We start from the raw sequence: 24,655 nt of genomic DNA, 5'->3' as shown, positions 1-24,655 counted from the left end.
GCCATCCTGTGACCTTTGTGACGGGCGGCTTTCGCTATAAAATGTGGCTCTATCATTCCGCTGAGTACGGGTAGACTTCTGGATGTCCATAATTTGGCGGAACATGTCCCGTAACTCAGTCATAACGTCACCCATCGCTTTATTTGGTTCGGTCCCAATTTGCGATACCTTGGGAGACGACAGAGCTTTACGTTGTTCGATATGCTCCGCCATTCTGGCTGCCTCCCATGCATCCCTAAATGTCGTCGGACGCTGTGACAACAGGTAGACAGAGATGTCAGGGCGAGAGTTGTTAATTAGTAACATCTTTTTCTGGTGGTCCGAAAATTTCAAACTCGAGGCCACACGATCAATCTCTTCCGCAAACCTATCGACCAGTTGTGTCTCCCCCTGTCGCATCGTCGTCAAAGCCGACTCCTTGACCAAAGCCCACGAGGTGGGGCTAAATTGCGCGCAAAACGCACGGACAATATTTTCCCAGGGAGTGACAACTTTGCCACCGGCCGCATCGGTTCCCTGATCAATGCGAAGATCATTAAATAAGATTTGGGCCGGGCCAGCCAAAAACCAATACAGCTGTTTCTTTTTAGCGTCATCGTTCCAACCCCTTAGATCGGCCAAACGGTCAAATCCTTTGAACCAATCAGTGACGCACTGGTCGTCTCGTCCCGTAAATTTAGGGAGCAAAGAGAAATTCATGAACGCCGTGGCTGTGTCCACCTGTTCGCGGAGGCCAGAGAGGGCCTGCAGAACAGTGTCGTTGCTTACAGCGGATCGTTCCCGTGAGCTACCCGCACCGTACGTCGTCTCCCCTCCAGTCGACATTGTATATCTTTAAACGAATACTAATCTAAAATAACATTTTAAAAATTTCCAACCCAAAAAAACAGATGTAGGTTCGATTCCCCATCCTGGCTGGACGGTTTTGGCAATTCACAAGGTGGAGGGTTCGAACCCCTCAATGGCTGTAGTGCAGCCCCATCGGTGTCGACCTGCATGGCGAGTGGGTTAGAATCCCACAGAGGTCCCCGACACTCCTCCGGTATTACACATGAGCGTGCAGTGGTGGGTTCGAATCCCACGACGGCTCTCGAAGTTCCTCCGGAATCTCAAATGGTCGTGCACTTCGCGGGTTCGAATCCCGCAATGTCTCAACAGGGACGACCGGAGTTGGCAGTGGGTTCGAATCCCACAATGGTTCCCGAAACTCCACCGGAATTTCAAATGGTTTCGTTTGAGGTGGGCTCGACTCCCACAATAGCTTTTCTTCGAATGTCAGGCTGGTTGTAGCGCGGCGCTTCTTAGAAAATGCGTTCTTCGCACCACAATGTGAGCATATAAAAATGTGTACCATTTGAACGACAATTAATTACTAATGCAAAAGTTTCCGGCACAACTGAACTAAACAGTATGGGTTTCGGCACCAGTGATACGCCAATATCCCGGGTTTCGGCACCAGTGATACACCGGTCACAATCCTCTCTTTAATCGTTATCTATAAAATACTTGAGTAAGGCCCTGGCGAGAGAACGTGTCCGTGCACAAATCCGAATGGATAAATTGAAATACCGGATGATAATATTGAAGATAATATATTTTATTTACCTTGAACAAAGAATGATTTTCCTAATCCCTATTGTATATGAATCCCTATCGTTCCGAAGCTTCTCCTGTCCTGCTGTCGACACTCGTCTTACTTAGGTACAGATTCTCTCGATTGACTGCTCTCTCAAGATGCGGGTCCCTTTTATAGAAAGAATCGGCATTCTTAAAATACCGACTCTCCCACTCGACTTTTGGCAAGGAGCAGCAACCTTACTGTCATGATTGTTTTGGTCATATAGAATTTGGCCTTGATGATTCGCTGATCTAAAATTATTTTTAAAACTGATTTGCTAAACTAACTTTTTCCTTCCAACCCTCCTGTCATGACGCGTTGTGATTTACTCACTCCTTGCTAGTCGTTGTTGAGAGAGCAGCTATAGTCTGTGAATTACCAACGAGCGCATACAGACAACAGAAACTTCAGACAGCTAGTTTTAACATTTAACACAAATTAATTTTTCTAAAACATTAGCGATTATTAACAATTTGTTCTTAAACAACATCTAGATTACTCAAATTAAATATCTTTTCAAGACTTTGTTTTCTTTTCTAATTACAGTACAAATTCATTGTTTCTTTTGTTTAATTATTATAATTAACTACGATTCGGAATACATTGTGATTGATTGTCAATTCTTAAATTATTTGAAATACTTATACTAATTATTTTATCTACAATTTAACTAATTCTATTTTAATACAGGATAAGCAAAACAACCACATCTTCCTAAACTTCCGGTTTTTCCTTTTACGGAAAGTAGCCGGGAATATCAGCCGGGGAGAGTACTTTAGCCAGATATTTGGAGAGCCGATATGATGGAGAATTGATATTAGAAATGATCGGTCTTAACGGTGAATTGGGTTTATGAATTTTTGGAAGACCATAAGCATAAGGAAGATTTGGAAGCCGAGAGTTAAATTTGGAGAGGAAGTCCGAATGGTCAGGAAATTTCTTAGAGATGTTTTTTAAACCTAAATTAAAAGCTGATTGCATCTTTTTCAAAGGGTTGTTTTTGATGGATTTGTAGAAATTGGAATCACCGAGAATAGCAAACATTTTAGAATTGTAATTGATCAAATCTTGAATAACAATTTTGCCGCCTTTATCAGCCTTGGAGATGCGGATGGTTTTGATGGATTTAAGTTCCTGGAGAGCAATCGAAAATCTCCGAGGAAAGAACTGATTAGATTGACCTTGAAGGGTATTCCAAATGGTGTCCAAATTCATGAATATAAAATTGTATTGAAAACTAGCCGGAGGAGATCTTTCTCCAAATATCTGGCTAAAGTACTCTCCCCGGCTTTGGGTACTTTTTCTGATTCTCACATTCGGATCCACAATATGGATCTTTTAGACAAACTCAAAAATCTCAAACCTAATGGACAAAAATTTATATCTTTCGACGCTGTTTCCTTGTTCACTAATATACCATTGGAACCAACTCTCAATTTCTTAAGAAGAAAACTCCCGGACTCCAATCTTGATCTCCCAATTCCTGTAGAATGTTTACTTGAACTTTTGGAACTCTGTACTACCAATTTATATTTCCAATTCCAAGACAAATTCTATGAACAAATTTTCGATTTCGCTATGGGTAACCCATTATCCCCGATTTTGGCTAATCTTTTCCTTGAACACTTTGAATCCGAAATTCTCCCTAAGTACGCTGGCTCTAAACCTAACTTTTGGATTAGATATGTTGATGACATTCTGAGCTTAGTTTCTGATAATTTTGATCTTACCTCTTTTATCGACTTCATCAACTCCCAATATCCATCTTTGAAATTCACTTTTATATGGGAACAAAATGACCAAATTCCGTTTTTAGATGTTCTAATTCACAATAAATTTTCTCATTTGATTTTCTCAGTCTACCGTATACCTATCAACGCCGAGGCATACCTTCACTTCTTTTCGTTTACTGCCAAATCAATCAAAATCGGTCTCGCTCAAGGCCTCTTTCTCCGTGCACTGCGGATCTGCGATGAAACCTTCCTTTCGGCTGAATTTGACCATATATCCAACTCTCTTAGAAAAAATGCTTACCCTGATCACATTTTGAAAATCGCTATTTCTAAGGCTAAACGTACTTTCTTCAATTCTAAACCTCCAGAAAATAAAAACACATTTCAGAGTTCATTGTAGTTCCGTATGTACCTGTTTTGGAAAAGTTTCGTCACTCTCTCCCTTTATTGGATAAACAAATCATTTTCACGTATGAAAACAAAATTAGTAAGACTTTGGTTAAAAACAATCAATCTAAACCTTTGGACTGCGGAGTTTACAAAATTCCTTGTTTTGGCTGTGATAAAATTTACTTTGGAGAAACTGGTCGTGATTTAAACACTCGAATTTCGGAACACAAAAAGGATATAATAAATGAAAAACCGGCTAGTGGTGTAGCCAATCACGTTTGGAACACTGGTCATCGTTTTAATTTTGATAAAGCCGAAATTATTTATACTTCCAGCAATTACACTAAACGCCACATAGTTGAGTCTGCCCTAATTACTCGTCACTCAGATATTAGTACCAATTTAAATAATGGCTTTTCTCCGCATAATTCCCTTCTTTCTAAGTATATTACTTCATGCCTTGCCAAACACTAATTACTTACTCACTCACCAATTTACTCAATTAACCTGTCCTCCTCTGTATATATACCCCTGTTTTTAGTCTATTTCTCACACCTGACGATGATCTCTAGGGTGAGATCGAAACGTCGTGTCTTTTAAATATTTTAGATTTGTGTCTTTTAAATATTTTAGATTTAATAAATAAATTCTGGTTTTTAAATTCTTTTAATCTGTAAATAGTGGGATTTTATCTTATTATCCGTTCACCACGTTTGAGTGTGGTCATCGTTCAATAAGATAAATTATTCCGATCTCCTGAATGAAAGCCTTGGGTCGTGCGCAAGTGAATTTCGATGAATTGCGAACTTTAATTGTTGACAGTGAATCTGTAATTAATGACAGACCGCTAACTTTTGTTTCCTCGAGTTTTCCAGGTCTGGTTCCGTTAACGCCATCTCATTTATTGAATGGCCGACGTTTGACGACTTTGCCTCGTCATATCATCAATGAGGATGAATTAAATGACCATGACTATGGTTTTACACAGTTAAATGCACGCTACGCCCGCCGCACTCAAATAATTCAACACTTTTGGTGCAGATGGCAACACGAGTACTTAACAGCACTCAGAGAACGACACGTAACGTATGGTGATAACTCGGAAGTTATCAAAGTTGGCGATGTCGTCCAAATACATACAGACTCGAAACGTATCAATTGGAAGTTAGCTGTTGTTGAAAGTTTGAATCGTGGACTGGATAATCGAGTTCGTTCGGCTGTAGTTCGCACAGCATCAGGTCGTACGTCACGACCGGTTAAAAAACTCTATCCACTGGAAATTCGTTCTGGTCTGAACAGACTGTTATAATTCCAAACGCGATTGCGAATATGCCTGTGAAAGGACGCAGCTCACGCAAAGCTGCTAAAATCGCGATGGAGCGTATTTCTCGGGGCCGGGAAGATGTTGGAAATATCGTTCGATAAACTGTGTATAAACCTCATTGTAAAACTGATAATCCTTATCATAAGCTGAATTTAATGTGCGTATTAACTCTATTGTTAAGTGAGAATGCTCTCCGTAGGTCAAAATCAAAAGCAAATAACATAGTTACAGCTGTTAGAAAGAATTGTTATACTTTCTAACTTAAATAATAATTTTATTCTATCTTTTAATATTTCAGAATTTGGTTTTATCAACAAATCTTTAAAAATAACTTATAATCTATTAATATTATAATCAAATGATTTTGATAATAATTTAATTTCTTCTTTCTGTAATTCTATGTTACATTCTAAATCATCTTTTTCTTTTTCTAAATATGCATTTCTTTTTCAAAATTCAATTTCTTCTATAACTTTATTATCTCTATCTAATTCTAATTGTTCTATTTCTATTATTTTATCAGTTCTATCTTTTTCTAAAGTTCTAATTTTAAAATCTCTTATACTTTTATCATGTGCAATTTTATCAGATGCAAGTCTTATACTAATAATTTCTCTAATTGCTATATCAGAAAATATATTTAAATCTTCTAATTCTTGATCTGTTGCATCTAGTAACCCATTTGGTAAATGTTTTTCAATTGGAACTTTATTTGATCTAAGTTTACTAGTTTTGGAAGTTATATTCTGTTCTGAAATTGTTTCTGTTTCTAAATTATTATTGATTGTTTCAAATAAGTCATTAATTCTTTGTTTAAATACTCTTTTATTTTGATTTATTTCTTCTTGTGTAACATTTTCTATTTCATTACTATTACTTATTCTTTTAATTCTAGATGGTTCTAAATTATATTAATGTTGATTCTGCTAATATTTTGTTCTGATTTTTATAAGTGATATCAATATAATAATCATCTTTCAAATGATAATAATATTCACCATTATCTAAAAGTTTCAATTCTCTTACTAAATGTCAAGCACCTCTATCATTTATATTATATCCAGATTTTTCAAATATAGGTTTGAAATTATAAATATATTCATTATATTCTAGATTTTGTTTTACTAAATCTGGATTTTAATTTTCAGCATTTATTCTCGATCTAGTTTTTTTTATCAAACTCGTCTGTTGCAGGGGCTTTAGAACCACTATCTGCTAAATTAGAATTATATGCTGATCCATTATCATTATCAATATTAGTTTCATTAAAATCAGGTTGCTGTTCATCAGGTACAAATCCTTCATTATTATTTCCCATTTCTCCCATTTCATAAGCTTCTCCACCTTCTACATCCATTAATATCTTATAAAAATTAAAATTTAAAATATAATATTCCTCCTATTACAATTCCTATATAAGTTATAGCTAATTTATTATTTTCATGGGATTTATTATCATTATTAGTTATAATTATATCATGCTGAATATTATCGGTTTTTATATTTTCTGTAGTATTGTAATCTTTTATTTTAGAATCATTATCCAATTTGATATTTGAGACAGGTGCGATATTTCTGAATAGCAAGAATAGCATTGTATTTGATGTCTTCCTTTTATAAACGTTATTCTATAGAAAATATGTGCTATTGTACGATTTTGCGATTCTATGCTTTTATACTGCTACTGCTATTGTAATGTTACTGTGTTCCTCTTTATTATAGCACGGTAGTGCTTTTCTAACTACCGTAAGAATAGCGTACAATCGCAATACGATCGCCTGCTCCTGTGCTATCGTGCTCCTCTTCATTTTCAATATTATATGATTATATTGATAAATTTAAAACTATTAAATTTGTCGGTGACGCCATTCAGTTTGACACAATTCTTTCTCTAGTTTATAGTTTGAACCGCTCTTATCAGTACACTTTCATTCAGGCATTACGGTAATTCGACTCTCTTTAGATAAACGACTATTTCCAGGCATCACCCACGTCTCTCTTTCCTCTTCGCATGCGTATATAATCATAACCTTATAGTTTTAGTAAAATATATTCAGTTAGTCATATGGAAATTCATGAGTAAGATCTTATCAATCGATAGTCGCCACTCGGACGGCCAGAGTCAACGACAAAATTGATTACTATACTGGTAATAAATACGCATTATGGTTAGATTTCAGAACAACTGAAGATAATTTATTACATGGTTCTGGGAAAAAATTACAGAGTACTAAAGATGGGATACAATTATTCATGACAAAGAAAAAAGGAAGCTTAAATTTCAAAATGCATATTTATATTATATCTGACGCGCAATTAAATATCATAAATTCTCAATTGAATAGTGTTATGTATTAGAATTTTAGTTTTAATAAAAAGTTCTATAATAAATGGAAGGAGGACTATATGAAATACAAAGTCCGAGTGAAATGATATCAGATATATATTATATAATACCTTATGATGAATATAGTAAGTATTTTGGAGAATACTTTAATCAATTCAAATATAGAATAAGTAAAATATAAAAGAATATTGAACCTAAAATAGAAGATAATAATGTATCTAAATAAGAAGACAATATTGAAACAAAAAAGAAGATAATATTGAATCTAAGAAAGAAGATAATAATGAATCTAAAAAAGAAGATAATATTGAAACTAAAAAAGAAGAGAATATTGAAACTAAAAAAGAAGATGTAACAGAATCTACCTCTAACTATAAAATAGAAAAATCAAATGTTTAACCAAAAGATATCATTAGATACACATATTGTGAAGAAGATTTTGATAATTATAATGATTATTTATTGCACATCAAAAAAGATGAACATATTTTACAATTAGTAAAAACATATGCTAATATATATAAAGATAAATGCAAAGAAGAACTAAATTATTGTGCCTTCTGTAATGAATGTATAACAAAGACTAATTGGGCGAAACATTATAAATTAAAAACAAAAGGTGGAAATGATTCTTATAATTATAACTAATAATGATAATAAATCCCATGAAAATAATAAATTAGCTATAACTTGTATAGGAATTGTAATAGGAGGAATATTATATTTTAAATTTTAATTTTTATAAGATATAAATGGATGTAGAAGGTGGAGAAGCTTATGAAATGGGAGAAATGGGAAATAATAATGAAGGATTTATACCTGATGAACCACAACCTGATTTTAATTAAACTAATATTGATAACGATGATGGATCAGCACATAATTCTAATTTAGCAGATAGTGATTCTAAAGCCCCTTCAACAGACGAGTTTGATAAAAAAAACTAGATCGAGAATAAATGCTGAAAATTAATATATATATATATATATATATATATATATATATATATATATATATATATATATATATATATATATATTAATGTATCTAATACGTATTATTATGGTATCTAATACGTACCTAATACGTATCTAATACGTATCTAATACATAAATGCTTAAAATGCCATATTTTATAAATCTATATTCATAATGAAATTGTAGTCTCAGAAGTAATTTGGAACCTTTATTACTTTTTAATATATTCATATATTCATCATGTAATTCAGTAGGTATTATTTGATTTTCTTCCATTCCTATTTTTGTTGTATATTAATGATCTTCCCGATGGATTAAGCAGTACTGTGTTTTTGTATGTAGATGATACCTCCTTATATTCTAGTATTGATCCAACTGACCCGTACCCAGGTAATCGAGCCGTCCAGTCAGATCTTGATAATATCTCGAAGTGGGCACTTTGCTGGGATCTTGAGTTTGAGCCTAGTAAGAGTTGTGATGTCACATTTTGTAAAAGTGACATCAAGAATTATAATCCTTTGTTTTTAAACGGTATTCGTATCCCAAGTGAAACGTCACACAAGCACTTAGGTTTTACCTTAGACTCAAATCTAAGTTTCCAAAAACATGTTGAATCTATTTATGAAAAGGTACAAAAGCTTTTAAATCCACTAAAATCTTTAAAGCATAAATTAAAATCACGACACCTGAACACAATCTACAGTTCATTTATATACCCACACTTTGAGTATTGTGATGTAATATTTAGTAGCGCCAACAAAACAACTCTAGATAGGCTTGAACGGCTCCATTACCAGTCTGCTATCATAGTATCAGGCTGTTTTACGGGTTCTAATAGAGAAAAAGTTTTATTTGTCCTTAACTGGCAGTCATTATCAAGCAGGCGCCTCGAGCGACAAAAAGTTTTCATGTATAAATTTTCAAAATGTATGCACCCCCTTATGTCTTATCACTCTTCAGTACCTACCGAAATATAGCTGAAAGAAACTTGAGAAATCAACAACCTTTTCGTATACCCCATCGTGTACCAAGTAAAATTAAGAATTCCCCTATATTCAGACTTATGGCTGTCTGGAATGACACTTGTACAGACATTCGCTCTATTCAAAACTTTTCAATTTTTAAATCTAGAGTCTATAAACGATCATCACTAGTTTCTACAATCACGACAGCAATGATTCCAAATTTAAATCGTAGAGAAGAAATGTCTTTAAATAGACTACGTGTAGACCTCTTTTTACGATCCCAGCTATATGATCATAATTTTAGCAATGTGCTTCATCCAAATTGCCCTAGTTGCAACAATAAAAGACTCAATACAGTTCATTTCCTTTTAAAATGCCAGCACCCTCCTCATCGCGATAAAATCCATAGCCTACTCCAGGACCTTGCTAATGAGATTCAATTATCTACAATGCAGCAATTCAAAACGACTTATTGATAAATGTAAATTTTTATTGTTTGGTAGTCAAGACCTGAATTATAATACTAACATCAGTATTATCTCACTAACCGCTAAATTTGCAAATCTAAGTCATTATGACTAATGACTGTGAAATGATCAATACCGTGTGATAGTGGTGATGTTGTTATTGTAATAACTATTATACCAAGTATTTCCTATTATTGTTGTTATTATTATTATTATTATTATTATTATTATTATTATTAATTTTGTTCTTAAAAATTGTAATAGTCTTTTTTCTACATAGCGGTCTTTTCAATATTAAATATTTATAACTTTGCTATTAATGTCAATTTTTGACCTTAGCAAATATAACTTATTGTAAAACTTTCCCTGAAATAAAGCTATATATATATATTTAAAAAAAAATTTTCTTCCAATGATTGTTGCATAGATTTTCTATCTTTATTGTAGAATAAAAATAAAAAATCTAATATTCTCCCTAAAGTCTTTAACAATTGAATTATATTTTTGATTTAAAACCCATGTTGTTATCCCAAAATGTCTCCCAGAGAAAGCTAAATAACATAACTCACTTTCTTTAACTTTTGAATCATATACATTTGCACAATCATCTATGATGAATAATGTATTTGAACCTTTATAAATATCAATTGCTAATTTTATACAATTATCTAGATTTTCTTTCACTGTTTTAGGATTTAATATAATAAACTTTTTTATCTGAACTATATCTCTATTATATTTTTATTCATTTCATAAGTGGGGCAGAATAATATTATATTATCAAAATGATTCTTATAAATAGTTCCTAACAAGTCTAATATGAAATTTGTTTTACCACAGTTGGTTACCCCAGTAACTAACATATTATGCGGTTCAAATATAAATAAATCTTTATTCATTTATTCTTATAATTTTACTAGATAAAATCCATTCATTAAATTTATCATCATACCCTTTATATTTCACTAATGAATACTTTTTTCCTTCAAGAGTTTTTGTTTTCAATACTTTTTCTATTTTGTATTCTATTTCATCTGGGTTTGGTACAAGTGATAATTCTTGTTCATAGAAATAACCTAATATTTCTTCATCTTTTAGATCTTCTAATTTATAAACAAAAGGTTTAGTTAATATTATCTTTTTGATTTTAAATATTTCTTCGGTAAAATTTGGAGTATAACCTTTATAAAACGTTTTTCTATATTTAGATATTCTAACATGTTTTCCTATCTTAAATTTAGGTTCTCCGAAATCATGTGTAACAAATGCTCCATATAAATTATTCCAAACTATTTCTGAATTATCTTCTTCTCTAGCCTGTATGGGTTTCATATTTATAGAACTATGTTTAGAATGATTATAACCTTTCACTAAATCATCTAATACATCTATATATTTATATGTTTCATTTGTAGTAAAGTATTTGCACATTCTAGTTTTCAATGTTTTATTTAATCTTTCTATGATAGATGCTCTTTTATCTGAGTACGTTGAAAAATAATCTACATCGTTATCAGATAATAGTTTTTTAAAATGTTTATTATAGAATTCCTTACCTCCATCGAATTGTATCTTACCTGGAATAGCTTCTTTAAATATTAATTTAAAAGCATTAGTTACTTCTATACCAGTTTTATTTTTGATTGGAATTGACCATGCGTATCTGCTGAATATATCTATAACATTTAATATCCAAAAATATCCTCTGTTGTATTCCTCTAAGTTCTTCATGTCAATCAAATCTGCTTGCCATTGTTGATCAATATATGAAACCATAACTTTTCTTGTTAAATAGTTTTTATCCATTTTCTCATGGATTTGATATGTTGGTTGATTTTGTAACCATAATCTTAGTTCACTATATTTTATATTTTCTTTATCAAATTTTATTTTATCCCATAATTCTGAAACACTAGAACATGATACTTCACTCTCTGTGTTATAATATAAATCTCTTAAAAATTGTTCTTTTTTCATCTTCTTTTAATCCATTAATAATAATTTAGATTTAGTTTCAATGATTTTATCATTTGACTTATTTTCTGGTATAATAGGTTTATCATCGGAATCATTATTATTAGATTTGGATTTATACTTATATTTATATATTACGCCAGAGAATATAATAACTGTTACTAATCCAATTGTAATATATAATTTATTATTACTTCCAGCATTAGAAGAATCAGATGGATTATCATTCGAATCAATAAAAGATAATTTCTGTGATTCATTTATATCAGTTAATCAGATCTTTTACCCAACTCCCTTGCCCATTTAATTTGTTTCTCAGATCTAGGCTTCTTCTTAACATCATCATTCATTTATTTTAGTTAATTTTTGTTCTGATTCAATATCTTCTGATTTATTATCTTTACATACTATAGGTTTGATATTAGAAAATGTTATAACTCCAGTAGAAATCAATGTCATTATTCCACCTAATTGGAATGAAGCGTATCCAGCCCATTTTTGTAATTCTGTCATAACTAAGTAGTCATTTTTTATATCACTATATAATTTATTTTCATCATCAATTGGTATAATCCGGTTACATAATTTAGAGTAACATTTTATAATACCATCACTTATAGAATCGTTTATTCTAGCTAATCTAGCTTCTTCATATATTTTGAAATGTTTGATTACTTTATCTGGTTTCATATTATCTAATTCTTGAAAAGTTATAACTCTATTTAAGAACTCCTTTGATTTTCCACCAGCAATCACTAGTTCTAGATGGTGCTTACATGTTAAATAGTATTCATAATCAATATCCTCATTTTGAATAAAATTAGAAACAACTGTATCATTATTGCCAGTAATGCCCAAATCCTCAATTGTCTTTTCAATATCAGATTTCTTTGACATTTATTTTAGCAAAAAAGCGAAAAAAAATATTACAAAATGATACTAGAATAATACTTTGTGTGATAGATACTAACTAGTGTTTGATAAGTAATACTAGCTATTTGAAGATATGTAATTTTTATTCACTTCTTATCAAAATCTATTCCATCTAGTATTAACTAGAATTGCAAAAGAAAATATTAAGAATATAATACAATTCACTTTATAGTTGAAGTTATTGTTTTTTTAATACTTTTTATTTAAATTAGGATTCAATATCTCACTACTATTGTCTATCTATTGTCATTTCGGATCCTCGATATTAAATTCCTGAAGATCAATTCAACGTAACAACTGGTGGAATTACTATTTCATAAACATATGTATTTTATTATTCAGTCAGTATCGATTTCCACATTCCAAGCCGATCGGCTGAGGCCCGGTAAGGTATGTGTGGAATGCAGGAATCAATAAAGTATAATACAACAACTGCCACTGTTGCCATTAAAAACAGCTGAACATAGAATAATAGAAAATCCAATTAGCGTAAATATAATACATTAAAAAATCTATATAGTATGAAAAACAACTGCTGTTACAAATCATCATTGGGATTTTCTAATTTCGACCATAATTTTTTGATTTCGGGGTAATTTTCAAACATTTTTCTGTCAAATAATTAATAACGGTATCAAATGGCAAACCCAATAATTGAAATTTTTTAAACGAATATAATTTTCCAATCCCTCTAAGTTTTCTTTCATACCCCACACTAATATTTATATTTTCTTTAACCCAATTAGCCAATGAAATATTTATAGTTTGGGTCGAATGAAAGAGAACAAACCCTTAATTCAAAGAATTCCCAAAAATTATAAAATCCCAAAGATGATTTGTTTGTTTCGTTAACAATTTTCCATACTCGCTTATCAGCAAGTCACCAATTTTTGAAAATAAATGTGCGTCTATTTCATTGAAGTTTGATAAATCTCTATAATCAGTTAATTTTGATTTCAAATATTCGTGTAGTTCATAACCGCTCAATTTGCTTCTATTTTCTTTAAGTCCTAATAATGTTTTTAAACTCGGAGTTGGTATTTTCAGCAATTCTTGTATCGTTGATTGTTTGGTTGTAATTACTTCATCCAAAAATGTTACTAATTGTTTATAATAATCCAAATGTTTCTTGAGTTTTTCGATATTTTTGTCTTCTATATCTATTACGGTCTCTTGATCTCTTGAAAAGGTGTATTAATTTCCATCGGCTCTGGTTCCTTACTTTCTAGCGTTTTTCTTGAAGTAGATAGTGAGCTTCTTGAAATTTGTGACATTTTCTTTACCAAATATCTAGAATGTAGAATAAAACTAACTTGGTGTAGTTGTCAAATATGAAGTACAGCACTTAAGCATGTTTAGCGTTTCCCGACGCCTTAATAACAACAAAAACGGTACTTTTATAACTGTAAACTCCTAAAATTGTGTTTCTAGAGAGAAATCCTATGCGTTCCTATGCTTATGCACTGCACGCTTATAACTGCCAGTTATTCACTAGCCAAACCCTGTCTGTCTGAGCAACAGATGTTCTTTTATGATGAAATCAATTAATTCTTTTCAACTGAAAGAGCACGTTCGATCAATATTCAAATGAGGTACTACTCCCCATTCAACTGAATTTATAATACGCGACACAGATGCTAGTATAATTGCATAGGCAGTTTGACATACATCGAGAGTTACCGGTTTTCTAAACGTTTATATTCAACGTATTTTTCATTATGTGTTGGGTTCCATAATTCAACAAATGTCTTTCCTTTAACCAGTTGATCTAAATACAATTTCATTTCTAGTTTGTTACCTTTCCTAATATTTTCAACTTTTTCTAAAGGTCTTAAGTTTTTCCAGCTCCAGATTAATTTCTGATTGTGTTCATCATTCATGTTGAATTCAGATATTGGTAACACATGATCAATATGAGAATATTCACCATAAATTTTTTCATTCATTTTATCGTCGAATTGATATATTATCCATGATTTGAGAAATTGAATCTGAACACCCCAATAAATTAGATAGTGTGGCTGAATGCGTTTCTTTACTGAATAATTTTGTTAATCTAGAACTTAAACATTGTTTCAATTTAAATTAAGATCCTTTTTATATCTTTCTTTTTGGTAATTATTTTGATACTCATTATAATGTTCTCTATTATCTTTTTTCCAATCTCTTCTGGATTATCATTTCGCCATTCCTTCTGATAATCTGGATTATTTGCTCGGTATTGCTTATTCATTTCTTTAACACAAGTTCTACAATAACTTTGCTTACCATCTTTCTGAGTTTTATAATTATTATAATATTCCGAGAGTTGTTTATTCAATTCACATTTTGAACATTTCTTATGATAAATATTAACAACACTATTTGTAGTATTGATAGTTTGTGATTGTGTACTTTCCATTTATGATACATATTTCTATTAAAATTTGATTAACACGTTATAATCCTGTTCATTATTTCCTTTTCTTTTGTTTCTTCTCTTTTAAATTTTATATATTTTTCTAAATTGCAACCATAAGCAACTGTGTGTATACCATCATCCAGAATATATCTTTTATCGTCAAATGGGTTTTAACTTATCTTCTCTATCTCTTCAATAAACATCTCGTGGTATTCAGATCTTAAACATTTCATCTTATGTTTTCTAACTTCTTCATTAAATATACAATTGATGTAATCTTTGAAATGAATATTCTTTTCTGCTACACTTTTGGTAATTCCTTTCAATTTCTTTGATTCATCAGTTTTAGTTATATATGAATACATTTTAGATAGAATTCCAATGGATTCAATCATCTCTTCACCTCCTAATTCATCTTTGAATTTACCGGGCACCTTTTTATTATCAACGCTAAACAATTCATGACCTTTTGGATAATTACTGAAAACAAAATGATGTTTTAATGTTTTTAAATCATCTGTTATGTTATTAGTTGTTATCTTTAATATGTAACTGTCAGTATCAAAGTATAGAATTTCAATATGTTTTTCTCCAAAATGAGGTTGTAATACGTTATAATAGAATTCATACATTAATAATTTTGATATTTCTAAAACTGAAGCACCAACATAAATTGGTTTATTAACTTTCATAGAAGTTCTCTTCATTTTAACTGCAGCGAAATTTTTATCAAATATTCTGTTAACTATAAACTTAGGCTATGTTTGTAAATGTCTAAGTCTTTTACCATTGCTAACTAACTCAATATCATTTCTATTTCTACTATTATCACAAGTCTTACCATAGAATGCATTGTTCATTAACTTGAAGAAATCTTTCTCGAAATCAGTTTTAGCTTCAGTTCTCTGTTTAGTGTTAAAATCTATACATTTTTCCAACCATTTAGATTGACTAAATGAAATATATCTATGTACTTTTTTTAGAACCATTCCTTGATTCAAATAAAACTTCAACATTCTATAATGAACGACATAATTATATTTATCTTCCTGAGTTACCATTTACTTTTCTGTATGAATATGATTTTCGGGTTTAATTCTTTTTGGTAATTTGATAATTCATCATGTGTTACAGTTTTATGTTCGGGGCAGTATGCTAGATTTCTAGATTTAAATTTAATGTTTTCAGGGTATTCTAAATCTACAACACAGAAGTAACCAGTATCTGAATCATCTGCAATATCTAGAATTCTTTTCTTCTTGTTGTTTTCTTCTATTTTATGGCACAGTTGCTTGATGAATAAATGTGCATCATACCCTGATAAATTATGAAATATTACTGGAACAAAGTTAATTTTCTTTGCTTGTAAGTTACAATTCTCATGTGCTGCGCCTCTTAACTTTCCATTCAAATGATCATGATCTCTAACTTTTTTATCTTTTAGATTAAATATCTTTTCACAATAATAGCATTTATCAGCAAACTCAGATTCATCTTTATCTTCTTCTGTCATAATTATTTCTATATTTGTATCTAATAGTTTATTAAATTTGATTTCATACTCAATTAATAAGTCACAAAAATGATTGATAACATTTTCATTTCTGTAATTATAATATTCACTTTTAATTAGTTCTGGATAATCAAATTTTATATATAATCCAAAAGCTGCTGCACTTTGATGAATCTTTTTAATAGTATCTGTTATTAGAGGATCTGAATAATCAATTATATCATTTTCATTAGAATTTAATTTCTTTCTTTTATGATATATTTCTTTTCTATCTTGATCTTGAATTATATTTGTACCGAGCCATATTTTGTTACCATGATCAATTGCGAAGTTGTAGTTCATGACATCGTCTATGATTCTGGTGAGTTTTTAAGGACATTAGTTATTCCATATAGTCACCAGGGGGCGTTGAATAGTAGAAAAGCTTAGTTTTTCCTTATTAGATTGGTACCTAGGCATAGTTTGTTACCATGATCCATTGCAAAGTTGTAGATCATGACATCGTCTATGATTGTGGTGAGTTTTTAAGGACATTAGTTATTCCATAGAGTCACCAGGGGGCGTTGAATCGTAGAATGGCTTAGTATTTCCTTATTACATTGGTACCTAGGCATATTTTGTTACTATGATCAATTGCGAAGTTGTATTTCATGACATGTACTACGATTGTGGTGAGTTTTAAGGTCATTGGGTTTTGCATATGGTCACCAGGGGCGTTGAATAGTAGAATAACTTAGTATTTCCATATTAACTTGGTAACGAGGCATATTTTGTTATCACAATCAATTACAAAATCATAGCTGCTCACATGTTCTATGATTGTGGTGGGTTTCAAGGTTATTGGTTTTTGTATATGGTCACTAGAGGGCGTTGTGTATTGATATTGTTAGATTGTTGAGCATTTGAAACCACTTCCCAAGTGAGCATGGTGTCCCTGGACCTCTAGTTTGGTTTTGTCGCCCGCGACAATTCATTATTCTGGTTTTGTCGCACGCAACAATTCAATATTTTGTTTTTGTCGTCTGCGACAATTCATTATTTTTGTTTTGTCGCCCGTGACAATTAAATATTTTGGTTTTGTCACCCGCGACAATTCATAATTTTGAGATTCCTATTGAGATTCACGTGTTTCTTATTATTATTATTAGGGTTTTCTGTTACATCACAGAAAACCCTATTGAGATTCGCGTGTTTCTTATTAGGGTTTTCTGTTACATCACAGAAAACCCTATTGAGATTCGCGTGTTTCTTATTAGGGTTTTCTGTTATTTCACAGAAAACCCTATTGATATCCGCGTGATTATTATTATTATTATTTTCTTCCACACTATATTTACCAAAAGAACATAGGCTTTGTTACCTTACCGCTGTTTCATATACAATCCATATAATATCGTTCAGCTCACTGAGATCTACAAATAGCCCGCGTGTTTTTTCACGAATCATCGTTACAAAAGCGCTGTCGGGCCGTAAACATCGAAAATTTAGCCCCATTCAATGGGGCGACATGTTTTTCGAGTCGTCATCCCGAAATCAACCCGCAGGCCGACTGTCACTTCGATTATCAATTCAAGTATAAATGAACTAATTTATTGCCGCAGACTTCACATTCAGTCGCGGTCTTCAAACAGTGATTTTAACAATAGCCCATTTTCCTCATCAAATCATATTACCGATACACTGGAAATTTACTACTTTAGATTTTAAAAGCACTGTGGAGCCGTAAACATCGACGAATCGAAGTGTGTTACTACATCGACGTTCCGGGGATGAGCTGCGAGTTTCTCCTCATCATGAGAATCAAATCGAGTACAAATTAATTTATTACTACCAGTGATTTGGCTGCGGGTTTCAAGGAGTTAGTTTAATAATACCTATTTTTCTTTACCGAATTAACCGTGTATTTACTAAGATAAATCTTTAGTGTACCGGGGAATCGTAGGCCTAAACTAAACAGGCCGAAGAGATATGGCGGAGAAAAGCTGTTATGTCGACGAGGTATCAAAATAAAAGAATACGTTACTTTATTCGGCCGCGGGCTTCAACCCTTTAAATAATTTATATTTCCTACAGAACATACCGATCATTGTCAAATGCACAAGGTATTTACTAAATACAAGTATATAACACACTCCTATCCGTATGCTGGACTCACACTTGACATTCGGGAGTAAGCGTTCGCTTTTGGGGAAAGGAGATCGTTCGCTGTGTCGCTTGAAGTGTTTATCGAGTTTTACGCGACCTTATTAGCTTTAGTATGGTGGCTGATAAGATAAAAAAAACACGAATATGCAAATGAGGGCGACATTACGACAAAACGACAAAACTAAAATAACGCGAGAAATGATTTTGATTTTGTCGCCCGCGACAATTCATTATTTTGGTTTTGTCACACGCGACAATTCAATATTTTGGTTTTATCGCCCGCGACAATTCATTATTTTGGTTTTATCGCTTGTGACAATTCATTAATTTGGTTTTGTCGCCCGCGAAAATTCAATATTTTGGTTTTATCGCCCACGACAATTCACTACTTTGGTTTTATCGCCAGCGAAAATTCATTATTTTGGTTTTGTTGCCCGCGACAATTCTTCTTTTTGGTTTTGTCGCCCGTGACAATTCATTATTTTGGTTTTATATTTTGTATTAGTCGCCCGCGAAAATTTTTTTTTTTGGTTTTGTCGCCCGCGACAATTCAATATTTTGGTTTTGTCGCCCGCGACAATTCATTATTTTGGTTTAATCGCCCGCGACAATTCAATATTTTGGTTTTGTCGCCCGAGACAATTCATCATTTTGGTTTTATCGCCCGCGACAATTCATTATTTTGGTTTTGTCGCCCGCGACAATTAATTTTTTTGGTTTTGTCGCCCGCGACAATTCATTAGTTTGGTTTTGTCGCTTGCGACAATTCATTATTTTGGTTTTGTCGCCCACGACAATTCAATATTTTGGTTTTGTCGCCCGCGAAAATTCAATATTTTGGTTTAATTGCTCACGACAATTCACTACTTTGGTTTCATCGCCAGCGACAATTCATTATTTTGGTTTTGTCGACCGCGACAATTCTTCTTTTTGGTTTTGTCGCCCGGGACAATTCATTAGTCTGGTTTTGTCGCCTGCGACAATTCAATATTTTGGTTTTGTCGCCCGCGAAAATTCAATATTTTGGTTTTGTCGCTTGCGAGAATTCATTACTTTGGTTTTATCTCCAGCGACAATTCATTATTTTGGTTTTATATTTTGTTTTAGTCACCCGCGACAATTTTTTTCTGGTTTTGTCGCCCGCGACAATTCAATATTTTGGTATTGTCTCCAGCGACAATTCATTATTTTGGTTTTGTCGCCCGCGACAATTCTTCTTTTTGGTTTTGTCACCCGCGACAATTCATTATTTTGGTTTTATATTTTGTTTTAGTCGCCCGCGACAATTTTCTTTTGGTTTTGTCGCCCGCGACAATTCAATATTTTGGTATTGTCGCCAGCGACAATTCATTATTTTGGTTTAATCGCCCGCGACAATTCAATATTTTGGTTTTATCGCCCGCGATAATTCATTATTTTGGTTTTATCGCCCGCGACAATTCATTATTTTGGTTTTGTCGCCCGAGACAATTCATCATTTTGGTTTTATCGCCCGCGACAATTCATTATTTTGGTTTTGTCGCCCGCGATAATTCATTATTTTGGTTTTATCGCCCGCGACAATTCATTATTTTGGTTATGTCGCCCGCGACAATTCATTATTTTGGTTTTGTCGCCCGCGACAATTCACCATTTTGGTTTTGTCGCCTGGACAATTCACCATTTTGGTTTTGTCGCCCGCGACAATTCATTATTTTGGTTTTGTTGCCCCCACAATTCTTTTTTTGGTTTTGTCGCCCGCGACAATTCATTAGTTTGGTTTTGTCGCCCACGACAATTCAATATTTTGGTTTTATCGCCCACGACAATTCATTACTTTGGTTTTATCTCCAGCGACAATTCATTATTTTGGTTTTGTCGCCCGCGACAATTCTTCTTTTGGTTTTGACGCCCACGACAATTCATTATTTTGGTTTTATAATTTGTTTTTGTCGCCCGCGACAATTTTTTTTTTTGGTTTTGTCGCCCGCGACAATTCATTATTTTTGGTTTATCGCCCCCGACAATTCAATATTTTGGTTTTATCGCCCGCGATAATTCATTATTTTGGTTTTATTGCCCGCGACAATTCATTATTTTGGTTTTGTCGCACGAGACAATTCATTATTTTGGTTTTATCGCCCGCGATAATTCATTATTTTGGTTTTATTGCCCGCGACATTTCATTATTTTGGTTTTGTCGCACGAGACAATTCATAATTTTGGTTTTAAGGCCCGCGACAATTCATTATTTTGGTTTTGTCGCCTGAAGAAAATTTTGAAGACGCTTTGATCAATTACCTTGATCTTTCATTTATATTTGAATCTACCAAAGGCCCATAAGCATAAGAAAATTGGGTCGATCTGACTCAAGATGGCCGTCCTATGACCTTTTTAGTGCCGAAAAATGTCAATTTTGGCCAGAATTCTAGGTCCTGTAGCTTCCTACTGGTTTGCCATTTCTCATTGCAATTGCTGATGGATATGCTTTAGAGAGGGATGTTTTATACCTGGGACAGGTATTTTTGATCAGCCAATTATGACGCAATTGGCGGCCATCTTGGTGTCATCAGTACTCATTCGTAGGTGGGAAAAAGTTTTTCCACAATTAATTGATACCTAAGCATAATGTGTTACTATATTCAATTGGAAAGTTGTAGCCCATAACGTGTTCTATGATTTTGGTGAGTTTCAAGGTCATTGGTTTTTGTATGTGGCCATCAGGGGGCGTTGAATAATACAATAACTTAGTATCGCTATATTATATTTGTACCAAGGCATATTTTGTTACCATGATCAATGGCAAAGTTGTAGTTCATGAAATCGTCTATGATTGTGGTGAGTTTTTAAGGACATTAGTTATTCCATATAGTCACCAGGGGGCGTTGAATAGTAGAAAAGCTTAGTTTTTCCTTATTAGATTGGTACCTAGGCATAGTTTGTTACCACAATCCATTGCAAAGTTGTAGTTCATGACATCGGCTATGATTGTGGTGAGTTTTTGAGGACATTAGTTATTCCATATAGTCACCAGGGGGCGCTGAATAGTAGAATGGCTTAGTATTTCCTTATTAGATTGGTACCTAGGCATATTTTGTTACTGTGATCAATTGCAAAGTTGTATTTCATGACATGTACTACGATTGTGGTGAGTTTTAAGGTCATTGGGTTTTGAATATGGTCACCAGGGGGCGTTGAATAGTAGAATAACTTAGTATTTCCATATTAAAGTTTTGAAGACGCTTCAAGGTAATGTCGTGATATTTGGTTTATACATGTATCTACCCTAGACACATCGTCAGCCCAAAAACTGGCCCTGTCAGATTCAAGATGGCCGACTGGCAGCCATTGTTGTTTGCCAAAATCAGCACTTTTTAAACATTTTCGAAGTTTTCGTGGGAAATTTTGAAGACGCTTTGATCAATTACCTTGATCTTTCGTTTATATTTGAATCTACCAAAGGCCCATCAGCATAAGAAAATTGGGTCGATCTGACTCAAGATGGCCGTCCAATGTCAATTTTGGCCAGAATTCTAGGTCCTGTAGCTTCCTACTGGTTTGCCATTTCTCATTGCAATTGCTGATGGATATTCTTTAGAGAGGGATGTTTTATACCTGGGACAGGTATTTTTGATCAGCCAATTATGACGCAATTGGCGGCCATCTTGGTGTCATCAGTACTCATTCGTAGGTGGAAAAAGTTTTTCCACAATTAATTGATACCTAAGCATATTGTGTTACTATATTCAATTGGAAAGTTGTAGCCCATAACGTGTTCTATGATTTTGGTGAGTTTCAAGGTCATTGGTTTTTGTATGTGGCCATCAGGGGGCGTTGAATAATACAATAACTTAGTATCGCTATATTATATTTGTACCAAGGCATATTTTGTTACCATGATCAATGGCAAAGTTGTAGTTCATGACATCGTCTATGGTTGTGGTGAGTTTTTAAGGACATTAGTTATTCCATATAGTCACCAGGGGGCGTTGAATAGTAGAAAAGCTTAGTTTTTCCTTATTAGATTGGTACCTAGGCATAGTTTGTTACCACGATCCATTGCAAAGTTGTAGTTCATGACATCGTCTATGATTGTGGTGAGTTTTTAAGGACATTAGTTATTCCATATAGTCACCAGGGGGCGCTGAATAGTAGAATGGCTTAGTATTTCCTTATTAGATTGGTACCTAGGCATATTTTGTTACTATGATCAATTGCAAAGTTGTATTTCATGACATGTACTACGATTGTGGTGAGTTTTATGGTCATTTGGTTTTGCATATGGTCACCAGGGGTCGTTGAATAGTAGAATAACTTAGTATTTCCATATTAAATTTGTAACGAGGCATATCACAATCGATTACAAAATCATAGCTGCTCACATGTTCTATGATAGTGGTGAGTTTCAAGGTCATTGGTTTTTGTATATGGTCACTAGAGGGCGTTATGTATTGAAATTGTTAGATTGTTGAGCATTTGAAACCACTGCCCAAGTGAGCATGGTGTCCCTGGACCCCTAGTTTGGTTTTATCGCCCGCGACACTTCATTATTTTGGTTTTATCGCCCGCAACAATTCAATATTTTGGTTTTAACGCCCGCGGAAATTCATTATTGTGGTTTTATCGCCCGCGACAATTCATTATTTTGGTTTTATCGCCCGCGACAATTCATTATTTTTGTTTTGTCGCCCGTGACAATTCAATATTTTGGTTTATTCACCCGCGACAATTCATAATTTTGGTTTTGTCGCCCGTGGTTTTGTCGGAACATTAAGTTTTTGGTCGAACAGTGTGTTAAGGTTGTTTTGGAAATTTACTCGGTCTGGTATATTTTGGATTACTGTGTATGTCATTTGTCAGGACATTAAACAGAAGACGACTTAGGATACTACCTTGCGTGACTCCACTAGTTAGACCGTCTCATTCCGAGATGAGGCGTTCCGTTGATTTCGGTTACAAGTTTCCGTTCAGAGATAACTGCTGTGCCATTTGGGCGACCTTTCATTGATACTGTTTCCTAATAGCCTGTTCAGTAATGGCTGATGTTGAGCCTTATCAAATGCTTTGTTGAAATCCACCGTTGAACAGGATTCTAAGACTGTGCAGAAAACCCGTTATCGCTGCTTTGCAGCTATATTTATTATTATTATTTTCTTCCACACTATTTTTACCAAAAGAACATAGGCTTTGTTACCTTACAGCTGTTTCATATACAATCCATATAATATCGTTCAGCTCACTGAGATCTACAAATAGCCCGCGTGTTTTTTCACGAATCATCGTTACAAAAGCGCTGTCGGGCTGTAAACATCGAAAATTTAGCCCCATTCAATGGGGCGACATGTTTTTCGAGTCGTCATCCCGAAATCAACCCGCAGGCCGACTGTCACTTCGATTATCAATTCAAGTATAAATGAACTAATTTATTGCCGCAGACTTCACAATCAGTCGCGGTCTTCAAACAGTGATTTTAACAATAGCCCATTTTTCTCATCAAATCATATTACCGATACACTGGAAATTTACTACTTTAGATTTTAAAAGCACTGTCGAGCCGTAAACATCGACGAATCGACGTGTGTTACTACATCGACGTTCCGGGGATGAGCTGCGAGTTTCTCCTCATCATGAGAATCAAATCGAGTACAAATTAATTTATTACTACCAGTGATTAGGCTGCGGGTTTCAAGGAGTTAGTTTAACAATACCTATTTTTCTTTACCGAATTAACCGTGTATTTACTAAGATAAATCTTTAGTGTACCGGGGAATCGTAGGCCTAAACTAAACAGGCCGAAGAGATATGGCGGAGAAAAGCTGTTATGTCGACGAGGTATAAAAATAAAAGAATATATTACTTTATTCGGCCGCGGGCTTCAACCATTTATCA

Source organism: Tubulanus polymorphus, chromosome 3, assembly GCF_964204645.1.
Source record: "Tubulanus polymorphus chromosome 3, tnTubPoly1.2, whole genome shotgun sequence".
Classification (NCBI taxonomy): Eukaryota; Metazoa; Nemertea; class Palaeonemertea; order Tubulaniformes; family Tubulanidae; genus Tubulanus; species Tubulanus polymorphus.
This window is presented reverse-complemented; position numbering follows the sequence as displayed.